Source organism: Leopardus geoffroyi, chromosome B4 (assembly GCF_018350155.1).
Source record: "Leopardus geoffroyi isolate Oge1 chromosome B4, O.geoffroyi_Oge1_pat1.0, whole genome shotgun sequence".
Taxonomy (NCBI): domain Eukaryota; kingdom Metazoa; phylum Chordata; class Mammalia; order Carnivora; family Felidae; genus Leopardus; species Leopardus geoffroyi.
The window spans coordinates 59,907,723-59,920,366 of record NC_059341.1 but is presented as its reverse complement, the minus strand read 5'-3'; positions in this window follow the sequence as shown (position 1 = coordinate 59,920,366).

The window sequence follows — 12,644 nt, the reverse complement described above, 5'->3', positions numbered from 1 at the left end:
ATTAAGAGCCTTCTATTAAAAGGAAGAGTATCAAAGTATCAAATAGTATCAAAGACATATTTTAAAACCACCACACTCACCTTCTCAAGTTTCTTCATGGACTGTATTTCTTTTGCTGAACTCCTAAATGTTGTTATTCTGTCTCCTTACACTATACATTCTATGGGTTCACTGAAGATTCCCAAATGTAAGGAGCCCAGACTTCTGTGCTTAGTTCTAGGTCTGCAAATGTAAATACCTACTCACATCTCCATTTGAGTGTCCCAAAGGTACCCCAAACTCATTCCCTCCTTGAACTCTATAAAGAATCAAGCAAGGTAAACATAAAGTGTACATAGACTCTAGTGGCAAGATGGCCATTGATTGCCTTTGCCAAGAGCAGCCCCATATAGTAGTTTCAAGATTTTAGTGAGTGGGAAGGGACAAAGGGGAAAAGCATGTAGAAATAAATCTACAGAAAAGCTTAGCTGTGAAGGGAAGGAAAAAGAAAGCTGTAGCTAAAGGGAAAATATAAAGTTGAAGAAAAGTTTGCCTCTTTTTTTTTTTTTTTTTTTTTGATTAATTGATCAGATAACTTCCTTGAGGCAAGAGACTTAGTCAGATGGAAATTCCCTTCATAGGCTGAGATACGAGGAAACAATGTAGAACTGAAGGGAATGCAGTTAAATTTGCAGGGATGGAAAGAAGGCATTTCAGAGAATTCATGTCTTCTGGCCTTTTCCAGGATACATATACAATGAATGTAATATCAAATATTCTTCTTCTAAATGATGCAGATTTTAGATAGAGAGCCATTCTACTTCCACATCCTATCTCACAGCATATTTTATCACTATATCTAATTATAAATACATTTCATAAAACTACATCATTTTCTGAAAATTTTCTCTAAAAGAATAAAAACATAATTTTCTGTAAAATTACAAAAAATAATAATAATGTCTGAAATGTGTATCTGTATCTTTATGGGTTACAAAGTTCTGTCACATATTATCTCTAAATCTCATCAAAATCCGGTGAAGTCAGAATTTCTTCAGAGTGGTTAAATGATTTGCTCAAGGCTATATTTTTTCCTTCTTACTCTAAGACCGGCGTTCTTTCGATATATTTTAGCTATATGAATTGGATTTTGTTAGATTTATTGATACACATTTAATGTATAGCTTGAGGAGTTTTATTGCATAAAGAAATTGAATTAGTACATTGATGTTAACATACATGTTAAACATATATGTTAAGGGCTATGCTCCCAATTCCAATGTGCAGGTTTTTCCCCATACCACCGAGCAATTCTCCAACACCAGCTGGGTATGCTACATTTCAATCCAATTCTGACTGTATTTACCCAGAGACAGCATTGATTGATTCCAGAGGTTAAGGGCTCAGCCCCACTAAGACTAAGACTGGCCCAACTTCAGATGCTGTTACCTGTGCTTCTGACTTATTGGCTATGAACAGAGGATTCCGTGATCCTCTCCTTGGATTTGATTAATTGGCCAGAGTGGCTACAGAACTCAGGAAACTACTTTATTCACTAGATTACTGGTTTGCTACAAATGATATGAAAGGATCCTAGTCAACAGCCAGGTGAAGTGATCCACAGGGCAAGGTCCACAGCAAAGGAGCTTCTGTCCTCACAGAGTCTGGTGCCTGGCTCGGTGGCATGAGAAAGATTCCAGTTCACCAACGAATCCTATCCCTTTGGGGTTTTGTGGAGGCTTCATTACATAGCCATGGCTGATTAATTCATTGATTACTGGTGATTGATTCAACCTCCAGTCCCTCTCATCCCTGGAGGTCAGGGGGTGGGACTGAAACTTCCAAACCTCTAATCACATGGCTGCTTCTTCTGGCAGCTAGTCCACATCCTTAGGTTTAGTCCCAATATCATCTCATTAATATAAAAAAAGACATCTTTACCACTCTCATCCCTTAGGAAACTCTGAGGATTTTAGGAGCTTTGTGCCAGAAATGAGACTAAAATCAAATATATATTTCTTATAAATCACAGTGTCACCAGGGCATCCAGTGCTTCGTACCAACAATCCCTGCCAATTCCCAGAGTAGCATGGACAGATGCTGTCTAGAGTCTAGGCCATAAGCACTATGAGGGCAGAAACCATGCTTTCCTTTTTTTTAATTTAATTTTTTTTATTTTTAAGTAATGTTTATACCCAACATGGGGCTCAAAATCACAACCCTGAGATCAAGAGTCGCACACTCCACTGACTGAGCCAGCCGGGTGTTCCATGCTTTCCTAATCACCATCAGTCCTATAGTACTCAGCACAGCACATAGAACTTTGTATGGTTTTAGTAAATATTTATAGATCCTAAATAGTTATGCTGTTTTTATGCAATCCATCTAGATTCAGGTGATTCTGGTGTAACAGTATTTCTTTAAAATTCTTGAATTGCATATTTTGTTTGTCCATTTTTAAGAGTTGTCTTTAGGAATAACTCAAATGGACACTGGATGAATTATAATCAGGATTTCTAAATAATAACATTTAAAACACCACAAAGTCGGGGTGCCTGGGTGGCTTGGTCAGTTAACCGTCCAACTTCAGCTCAGGTCATGATCTCACAGTTTTGTGGGTTAGAGCCCTAAATCGGGCTCTGTGCTGACAGCTTGGAGCCTGGAGCCCGCTTTGGATTCTGTGTTTCCCTCTCTCTCTCTGTCCCTACCCTACTCGTGCTCTGTCTCTTTCTGTCTCTCAAAAATAAATAAATATTAAAAAGTATTTTAAAAAACCACCACAAAGTCATTTTAAATATCCTATGTTGTTACAAGCAAACTATAATTTTCATTCTGACCACAAATCTTCCTCCTTAGTTAGAATAACTGAGTCATTGGGGTGCCTGGGTGGCTCAGTCGGTTGAGCGTCCGACTTCAGCTCAGGTCACGATCTCACGGTCCGGGAGTTCGAGCCCCGCGTCAGGCTCTGGGCTGATGGCTCAGAGCCTGGAGCCTGTTTCCGATTCTGTGTCTCCCTCTCTCTCTGCCCCTCCCCTGTTCATGCTCTGTCTCTCTCTGTCCCAAAAATAAATAAACGTTGGAAAAAAAAAATTAAAAAAAAAAAAGAATAACTGAGTCATTGTCTGACTCTATGACAGACCAACATCTTTTATCCTTTTCAGAATATGCAGGTTTCTGTAGACTTATGACTCCCTGCGTTTGGTTCCATATCCAGTCATCACCACCTTTAAAGACATCTTTGGCCATAAGACAAATCCATGCCAGCCATGTTCTCTTTCTCCTACAGTTCTTCTATGAATTCTCTCACCTTTATATAGCTCTGAATGCAAACACTGGACTCAGACTGCCTGAGTTCCAATCTCAGCTCTAAGTCTTAGTAACTATGTGATGAAAACATGAGAACCGTTCCCTGGCATGGATAACTAAGCAATAATTGTTAGCTCTTATCCTAGCTCTGCCATATTTTCTTATTCACTTTTCCTTTCCTATGCACTATCTTTCTTTGCAATTTCTCTTTGGCATGTCCTCATGGTTTCCCCTCTCACGTTCTCCACAGAAGAGTAACCCTCACTGTCCTTCTCTCACACTCACTGCCTGATATCTCTCAAGTTTTGCTACCAAATTAGTGCTTGGCTTCACAATAAAATTTTATTTTTCCTCACCACCACCCACTGTACTCTCACCCAAATCAGTAATTGGGACTTTTCCAGAATGATCTCCAGAAAAAGATGATTCAGCCCCTTCTCTTCTACTGCCTTAAAGCTCTCTCCTCTGAACTTTGACCCCGCCCACTGCCTCAAGGAAGTGACTGTACTCAAATATCTGACACTCACCCCAGTCAATCATAAAAGGGCTACCGTTTCATTTATAATCTTGTGCTATGCACCTTGTGAAGGTAACATCAGATTAGGAAGGAAACTCACACTTGACTTCCCCAATTGATTTCAAATTATTTCACAGAAGCTACTGAATTGCTGGCACTTCAGAAACAATGTTTTGATAATCTAACATTAAGTGAGATGAGATAAATCATGATAGAAAAAAGTTTACACTTCTCAAATGTTCTACTCCCTGTAAGATCATGGAATGGTGGATGACACTGGTTTTGTGGCCTAAAATCCCTTTTGATGTTGGGGAATGGCCTCTCGCCCATCCCAATATGGTCTTGTGGGACTTCTGCCCATCCCCTGACCACAGGAATTGGCCTCTGGCCCTAGTCTAGCCAATCGTAGTACCTCTGCTCCTACGCTGGCATTAAGGGTCAGGAACATGAAAGACGAAGGCAAAACAGAGTAAGTGAGAATCCTTCCATGAAGCATGAGACAAGAATGCTGCGGTGGGGTGCAATCCTCTCGCTCTCTCTCTCTTTTTTTTTTTTTTTTGGAATGGAGGTTGTCAGTTGTAGGGTATCTTTCGCACAAGTCGGAGGGAATCTTTCTGTAACAGGTAAGAGCAAGACCAATGAACAAGGAGAAACAGAGATGAGAGAAGAGAGAGATAGAGAATTTGACAACATTCTCTGAGCCTCAGAAAACAACTGTGCCTGAAGCAAGTTCCCTGAGTGTCCTGAGGCAGAGATTGTCTTATTTGCCACTGCACCATCAATTCTTGGCACGTACTAGGTGCTCAATCAGTATCTGTTGAATAGCTAAATAAATAAACAAGTCAAAAGATATCCCTTTTGTTTAAAAGTGAGTTATTTCCCTTGAAACTGAAGGTATCCTAACTATGCACCCACCTAGGGGAACTTCAGCATTGCCCATGAATACCCCATCTCTGAAATAACAGACCTACAGTAGTGTAAGAAAAACATATAGAAATGGCAAGTGAGAAGTGCGTTCATTTCCAAAAAGACAGGAATGTTAAAATAACACATTGTTTCCCCTGTCAAACTGTGTAGAAAAGTATGAAGCCATTGTAGGGTAGGATAGACATTTTATAAAGTGCCCATTTACGACACTTTCACAATTTGGCATGTGGGGAAATGCCAAGTGCTATTTTACAATCTATACCACCTTTAGCTTATTTGTACAAATAAAGCATCGTGCTCAATTAGTTAATTACACCTAAAGCTTTTGTTGCTCTTTAATTAGCCTAAATCTTAAAATTAAGTAACATGTTAACAGATACTTGCATGCTGGTGTTTAGTCAAGAATGAAGGTCAGAATCACTTGAAGAGTATTTAAGACATGTTGGGGTTTTTTCCCCCAAATTCCAGATTTAGTTATATTTGGGCTGGACTCTAGGCATTTAGTATGTGTGGGATGTACCCTCATGCTTAAGTCTCACTCTATAAACCTGTCGAGGACACACCCAGACTAAGCTCAACACCCTTGTCATACCTTAAGGCAATTCCCTTCCCAAAGGCTAAGTAACTATATCAATTTATTTCTTCTTGGTGCCTCTTTCTCAGTAGTGAGCTGCCTGTACAACATTCATTTTTGCGTTCATTCCACCAACATTTATTGAGTGTCTAAAATTGTCAAGTAACCCAGTAGGCATGATGGTAAAAAGGTAGGAACCCATTCAACTGGAGAGAGACACATACCAGAAAAGTATAACAAAGTGTACATGTGTGAGAAGGGGATTGTGTGTCAGATGTAGCAAGGCACAAAGGGCCAAGTGACTACTACAGTGTGTCACAATCTAGGGCACACAGAATGTGTAGTTGGGAAATGTGTGGCACAGCAGAGTGATCATTCATGCCTTGTGGTTATTTATCCATGAGGTAACTCTGAAATGTATCAGGTTGGACCTGTTGGTTCCTGAAATCCTGTCACTCATCCAGCAGCTCCTTCCCTACACCTAGGTCTTGGAGACTAACGCCCCTAGTTTCCCTTTTTTTGCCCCTCCGCCCCAAGGTAATAAGGGTATAATCAGACCAGGACAAGGTATTGGGGGCGGGGGGCGGTGACTGACTAAATACCCAACTATATTGCTGGTCCTGGAGGACGGCCCTCCCTCAGCTCCACTGAATACCAAGAACCAAGGTCTTGCTGGAATTCATGACTCCCATGCCTGTCAATCATTTGCAACATCTATTTTTCACTTAGTCATACTTTTTGTCCATAAGCCATCTGCAATATACATTTCATACATCACGTAAGTGGTGAGAAAGAGCATTTTTCTCAATATCATGTATTTCAAAATTCATGCATTATTTTAAATCTTGTTACTAAAAGCCTAACATTCCATATTTCAAATCAAAATAATTTTATCTTTTTGTACATCCTGTTTAGAGAGAGTAGGGGAAACCACATAAGAGAAAAGGGAAAAATGTGAAACATTTATTGAAGCAAGTTGCTTGGGGTTTAATAAGAATGAAACTGGCACCTAGAAAAAACTCATCGAAATGTTCAAAGCAATTCCTTTGGGGGCAGTGAGACATACATGATATTTGTCTCGTCTTCCTATTTTTGTGTTGTCCTCTAATGGGCACATTACATTGTGATATCACCAACCAAACAACAAAAACAAATTAAAAAAAAAAGAAACACTTAGTTTTTAAGAGAAACTCACTTCCATCATTCTACAGGCTGCATTTCATTTTTGCTCTCTTCCTCTTTATGAGATAAAATATTTCCATTTTATTTACTAATGTTTATAATGCTCTTTCTTCTGTGGATGCCCATCTAGAAGAAAAACGAACAAAGCCACTAAATGTTCTACGTTTTGACCGTTGATGGTCTTTGGCCAGGTGTGCAGCTTCTATTCCCTCTCAAAGTTCCAGCTGACTTGTCACTATTCTCCAGCATCCAAAGGAAGAGTTCACATCCCTGGTCACAGGTCAGATGTTTGCTCTGTAAACACAAGGTTTACTCTATGTAAAGGTCTGTCTTTTTTTTTTTTTTTTTTTTAATTTTTTTTTTTCAACGTTTATTTTTTTGGGGACAGAGAGAGACAGAGCATGAACGGGGGAGGGGCAGAGAGAGAGGGAGACACAGAATCAGAAGCAGGCTCCAGGCTCTGAGCCATCAGCCCAAAGCCTGACCCAGAGCCTGACGCGGGGCTCGAACTCACGGACCCCGAGATCGTGACCTGGCTGAAGTCGGATGCTTAACCGACTGTGCCACCCAGGCGCCCCTGTAAAGGTCTGTCTTAAGCCCACGCTCCCTGTGAAGATTTTCCTCCCTCTCCATGCCATTCAACTATTTCTTTTTTTGAACTCCTACAACATTATACGTATTATGTAATTTTGTAAGTTATTTACAAGATCCTACAGTCTGCATTTGCTTTACATGACAGTCTTCACTCATAAAGCATTATTGGTTACCTACTTTGTGCTAAGAACTATGTTAGCACTAAATAACGAACAAGATGGGTTACAGAAGAGAGTGTAATAAATAACAGCAATTTATAAATATGCACAGTGCTTTGCAAATCCAGAAAGGGGATACCTTCGTCTTTGCTCATGCAGATTGCTTTTTGCAGGCTATGGAGGAGCAATCTTCCTTGTGCCCCCTAGTCCTCGGCCAACACCCCCAGGAAATTGTTATGGGCTGATTAGAAGGACAAGCTTGTTTGTTGTTCCTCTCCTCAAGTTTTCATTCACAAGTGAAGGTAGCAGGCTGAGGTGGGGGCTATTTCTTTGGGAAGCTCATAGTCCCCTGATGCTCCTATTTGAAGACAGGTTCCTTTATTTCAGTTTCTTCCTTCCACATGGTCATCTAGAGTACAGTATAATTTGGGATGCTGACCAGGAGTTGTGACGAGGCCCTGGATGGGTGGCTAGCCTAGGCTTTGTGATCCAGCTCAGAATCATATTGCAGCCTATGATGGTGTCTGGGTCCAAAGTCCAGCTAGCAACTTACCACCTTCTTTATACATTCATATCCCTTAGGAAACTCATGAGGGAGGGTGGCTTTGATTTGGAATAGATCTAAGTATTCTGAATACCCCTTTCATAATACCATCAACATCCTCCCCAATTTCTAACCTTGGTCATTTAGGATAGAGATTGGGTCTTAAATTTATTTTATAGTCTCCTAAACAACAAACGCACAATTAGATACGTAGTGGATGCTCAATTTAAAAAAATCACAACTTAGTAGATGGAGAAATTCTCTCTGGACCAGATGTTCATATATTAATTGAATTTAGTTTCAATTATAATATGCTGCTTAAATGGGGCATTTGGGTGGCTCAGTCGATTGAGCACCCAACTCTTGACTTCAGCTCAGGTCATGATCCCAGGGTCATGGGATTGAGCCCCATAACAAGAGATTCTCGCTCTCTCTTTCCCTCTTCCCATCTCCCCCTGCTCCCATGCTCTCTGTCTCTCCCTCTCTCTCTAAAAATAAACAAATAAAATATTTTTTTAAATAAGATACTTCTAAGATAATATTTTTAAAGAAAGTTTTATGGGGGAAAAGATAGGTATAATATACTAAGGTAAAGGTAACAACTTTCTGAAAGTAAAGGGGTTATAATCAGTTAGTGGTTCTGAATCCATCTGTGTATCAGAATAACCCACACTGTTGTTCCTTTTAAATACCTATGACCTAGACCTTTCTCTAGAGATTCTAATTCAGGAAGTGAATTTGGCATACAGCATTTGTAGTTTTCAAAGGCTCTATAGATGATCTTGATACATGACTAGGAATGTAAGCTGTTGTCTCAAATTAAAAAAGAAGAATAAAGTCCAGGCACCAACTAATTCATCTGAAATAACTCTGATCCTTCACCCTTGTGAATTAAAAGAGTTAAACTTTTACTTAGTAAAGCTATAGTTGCTCAAACATTTGGAACTTTTATTTGGGACGTTCAATCAAAGATGTTTTAAAAACCAATCAAGATAATTATCCTTATTACTTAATCATTTTATAAACCTAACCTGTTAATTTTATTTTGCCAAAGATTTATCACCAACTTAGGACAGAAATTTAGAGTCAGAGGTAATTACTTCATCCCTCCACTCCTGTATGGAGTTTCCTACAGTGAATGCTCAATAAGCCTCTCTTGGACGAAGAATGAATGAATGAATGAATGAATGAATGAATGAATGAATGATTCCACTTCCTCATTTTTACAGATGAGGCTCAGATTGTGTCACCTGCCTGTGGTGTCACTCCTTGCTGATGACCTGATGGCCGTGTTGGGATTCAAAATCAGGTTAGCTCACTCTTTGTACTCAACTCCTCCCATCCTGCCACGTGCTTCACTCAACTCCAAACAGCTGTTGTTTGGAGACTGCTATCAGCTGCCATATAGAATATTAAAACTAATGTACCACACAGGGTTTAAAAACAATTCTCAAAAAATAATTAATAAAAATACTTGTTGCAACAGCAACACTATGTGAGTGGAATGCCTTCCAAAGTGACTATTTTAAAAGGGACATATTTATTTTTACATGTAAGTTCTGGTTTCGTAAAACTCAGTCTTTGATTTTGTATTTCTAAAAATTGCACAGTGTTACCCTCCACTTATAGGTGTTTCAATGAGAGGCATTAATGAGACAGGTTTAGTTTACTTTGTATTTTCCTTTGGGCCATTATCTCACTGGACAAGTCTGGCTCTGATCATCCTACAGAGCAAAAAGAAAAAAAAAGTAACTAAACTTTGATCCGTAATTGAAGTCTCTGTTGTCATAATCATACATGTTGAGATAAGACTGCCAGATTACCTCCCTAATTGCCTTTTGGAAACCTGTAGAACTAAGAGAAATTGTGGTTTTAAAACACATTCTTACCACACCTTCTTTTTAAGCCACCATCAAGGAAAACATTATAACAATAAGACAGAGTAAGGGGGTTACCATCGTTATCGATCTCCTTTCCACAGTCAGAAATGTTGGAGTAGGACTTTGGTCCTAAATAATAATTCTGTTTGACAACATAAGTTTTGCTGCTATCTTGTCTTCAGAGACAAGATAACGCAGAATTCAGGTAAAGAAGTGGATAAAATGAGTTTTCTGAACTATATGGAGAACAGTTTCTTTGGAAAAGGAACAACAACAACAACAACAAAAAGAGTACCAAACTCTAAGAAAGGAAAAAGATTTCCACAGAGATCACAGTCTTTCTTACTGATATGACCAAAGTGATAAAGAAAATAGATCCCCTTTAAACAAAAGTAACACTCGTGTGAGATTCTGTGCAGTGTCAGAAAATCATTCTGCTTTCTGTGAAGCTTGTTCCTGGTCCTCGAACAATACGGTATCTTCCCTGGATTACAGCCACGCTGGCAAGTATGATCGTGGGCACATCTCAATGGACTGGTAGCCAGTAGGGGTTGTTTCCCCCTTGGAGATGTTTAGTTCTTCCCTTCCAGAGCTATAAACCCTGCCACATAGCTCTCACTGTTACTCTTACCCTCCGTATGTTCAATTCCTGCAAACAAGATTTACTCCACGTCTTAGCCTGGAGCTGAACCCAACTGTTGTTGAGTCACTAACTATGTGCAGGATGTGGTGTGATTCTTGAGAAGATGAAAAGACAAAAATCTGATGTCCTCTCCATTCCTCTCAAAAGATCTCAAGGCACCTTTCAAGTTTATGCGTATCTTAAAATAATGTTTGTTTCACTCCAGACTGTATCTCTGGACTAAAAATGCTTACTTATTAAACTGTGAACGTCAAGCTAAATTTTAGATTGGGGTGGTAGGGGGGATATACGCTGTGTGCCCAGAAAGCCCAGGGGACAGTTAAGTGAGAAAACAATCGAGTTTCTTAAATTTAGTGGTTGGGTTTACATTCTGTAGGATGAGATTATGTACGTGAGGTACAAATGGTGGGGCTTTTGGGGCTAGTGTGGGAGGTGAAGCAAAAAGTCCCTTCCTTCGTTGTCACCTCTGACTAGGTTCTGCAAGCACCCTAGTGTCTAAAGGTGTCGGGACACTCTGTTCATCGTGTCAAGAAAAGACATTTCGCCGCTACGTGCACAATCGTGTGAATGAATATTCAGCACCTCCAACTCAGATTCACGGCTAATGATCTACATTCTGTATCTTCAAGGGCCAATTGTGCGGCCTCCTTCTTGCCTGCTGCCTTTCTTTTTTAGCAGTTTCATTATTTCTTCACACCTCCAGGAGAAGAAGTGGGGAAAGAAGATGAAATAGAAATTCACCAACTTTTTTCAACTACATCCTTAATCTTACCAAGTTCTCTGGTTGCAAGAGGCTGTGGGAGAGCCAGGAGCTTGGAGGGCAGAAGGCTTCTGCTGTGCCATCAGAAACACATCCTCACCCCAGGACAGACGGTGTCCTCGGCAAGGGCTTCAGTGAATGTTTTACCGTGGCACTGCAAAAAACAAACTCGCAAATAATAAAAGCCTGGCTAAAATCAGGACCCAACCTATCTGAAGGTTTCAGTCACCCAAGAGCTATGTGTGAGCACAGACTGCAAAACCATGTGTGTGTGTGTGGGGGGGGGGGGTGGTCAAGATCTCACAGAGGGAGGGTACACCTAGATTGGAGCTGTTGCCTTCTTCAACAGGTAGCCCTAAACCAAGAAGGAGGAAAGTTGGTCTGCTTGTTCTTGATGACTTTCATATAGTTTTCTGGCACCATTCTGTAGGGTGTCTTACAGTCATTGAGAACTGGGGCCATATGGTAAAACCAGTATTTCTGATGCCATATGGGTGCAGTCATGAGAAACTGAAAAAAACGCCCATGCGGAGGGCATTTTTTGTTTACTGGTGACGGTTTAAGGAACATCGTGTTGTAGAGGAGGTTGCTCTTGACGTGGGGTCCCCCTCGCTTTTGAATACTCCTCTGTCTTGGTGGTCCTGTGTCACCTGCCGCCACTCCCCATGCCACAGTGCCTGACTCCTGTCCCCCAGAAAAATAGGAAGGGTAACCCAACGGCATGAGTGAAATCCAGTCCACATGTTACAAGCTTACTCTCTTCCACCCCTTCCCATGGTCCCCAGTATAAAAGTACAAAACCCTCAGCATGACTTCCGGCTGGCCCGTTCGCTCTTACCCTCTCCTCTCTGTCCTGTCTCCAGCCATACTAGGGTTCTGTCCTTCCTCAAGCACTGCTTCCTTCTTCTTCTTCTTCTTGTTTAATTTTTAAGAGCAATTTGGTACATTTGTTTATTTTTTTAATGTTTACTTATTTTTAAGACAGAGAGACAGAGCATGAGTGGGGAAGGGGCAAAGAGAGAGAGACACACAGAATTGGAAGCAGGCTCCAGGCTCTGAGCTGTCAGCACAGAGCTCAACGACCTGAGTCAAAGTTGGACGCTCAACCGACTGAGCCACTCAGGGACCCCAAGCACCGTTTCCTTCTTGCTGCAGGGCTTTTGAACAAACATTCCATTCTCTGTACCCAGACCATTCTTTCCCCCACTCCCCCAGCTATCTCCCAGGAGGCCTGCCTTGATCCTCTGGCCTTAGTCAGTCAGCTCTGCCCCTCAAGCCCTTTCCTAGAGCACCTGTGTTACTGCTTTAGAAGTCCCTATGCCATCACCGGTTCTTCACATGATGTCGTGTTCCCTCCTCCACTATAAGCCATTGTGTCTGTGAGCTCTTGGCATAGACTTGTTTATTGCCGCATCCCCAGCACAGAGTCTGGCCCACAGCAAATGCCAAATAAATATTTGATGACTGAATGATTCAATGAATTAGTCTAGCCCAGATATCTACACTAATATCATATCTTTGGAGAACCTAATATCTTTAAACTTGTAAGAAGGCTTTCAGGTTTTTACCCCAGACCAGCT